The sequence below is a fragment of the Meleagris gallopavo genome, chromosome 1 (assembly GCF_000146605.3).
Source record: "Meleagris gallopavo isolate NT-WF06-2002-E0010 breed Aviagen turkey brand Nicholas breeding stock chromosome 1, Turkey_5.1, whole genome shotgun sequence".
NCBI lineage: Eukaryota > Metazoa > Chordata > Aves > Galliformes > Phasianidae > Meleagris > Meleagris gallopavo.
In genome coordinates, this window is record NC_015011.2 from 74,778,244 (window position 1) to 74,778,926 (window position 683).

Genomic DNA, 683 nt, shown 5'->3' on the forward strand with positions numbered 1-683 from the left:
TTGTACTTGAATACTCATGAAATCAGTGTGCGTGAAGGTCTTTATTCACCTCTCCACCTAGATGCTTTTCTAATGCCTCTGTTTCCATATGTAGAACAGGTTAATGTTCAAACGTCAATTGTGAGACAATCTTGGTGCTGCCTTAGATGGAAAGAGTAGCTTTTACCTGAAATAGAACTGAAAATATGCTTGCAATAAAACCAATAAATGGTTATTTAAAATGGATGATTTCCTGATTCTTATTTCATGTTGTATTGCTCTAAGTCTGGTGAGAAGGTCCCGACAAACATGCTTTTGACAATACCCATGCTTAAAATAGTCTAAGCCTTGAAAATGGTAGGCAGCTAAGTGTATTAAGACTGGCTATATTTGTCATATTGATGTCTGGTTTCTTGAGGGTAAACAATGGCTTCAGCCTCCTACAAACTCTGCTGGACTTAAGGGATGAGGTCTCTCCTTCCAAAAGTCCACACTTACGCTTGAAGACTTAGAAGTAAAAATGCTCGCTGCAGAATTAGTGAACTAGGTTCACTTTATTCACCTGCTGTTATGTGACAGGATACTGTGAATCAGATTTTTCTCTCTCAAAATTCTTTTATTCTGTGTTAAATACTTAAAGCATTACTGCTGTGTAGAGTCTGTTTCATGTAAAAAGTCAAGGCTTTAAATTTTTTTTTTTTTTG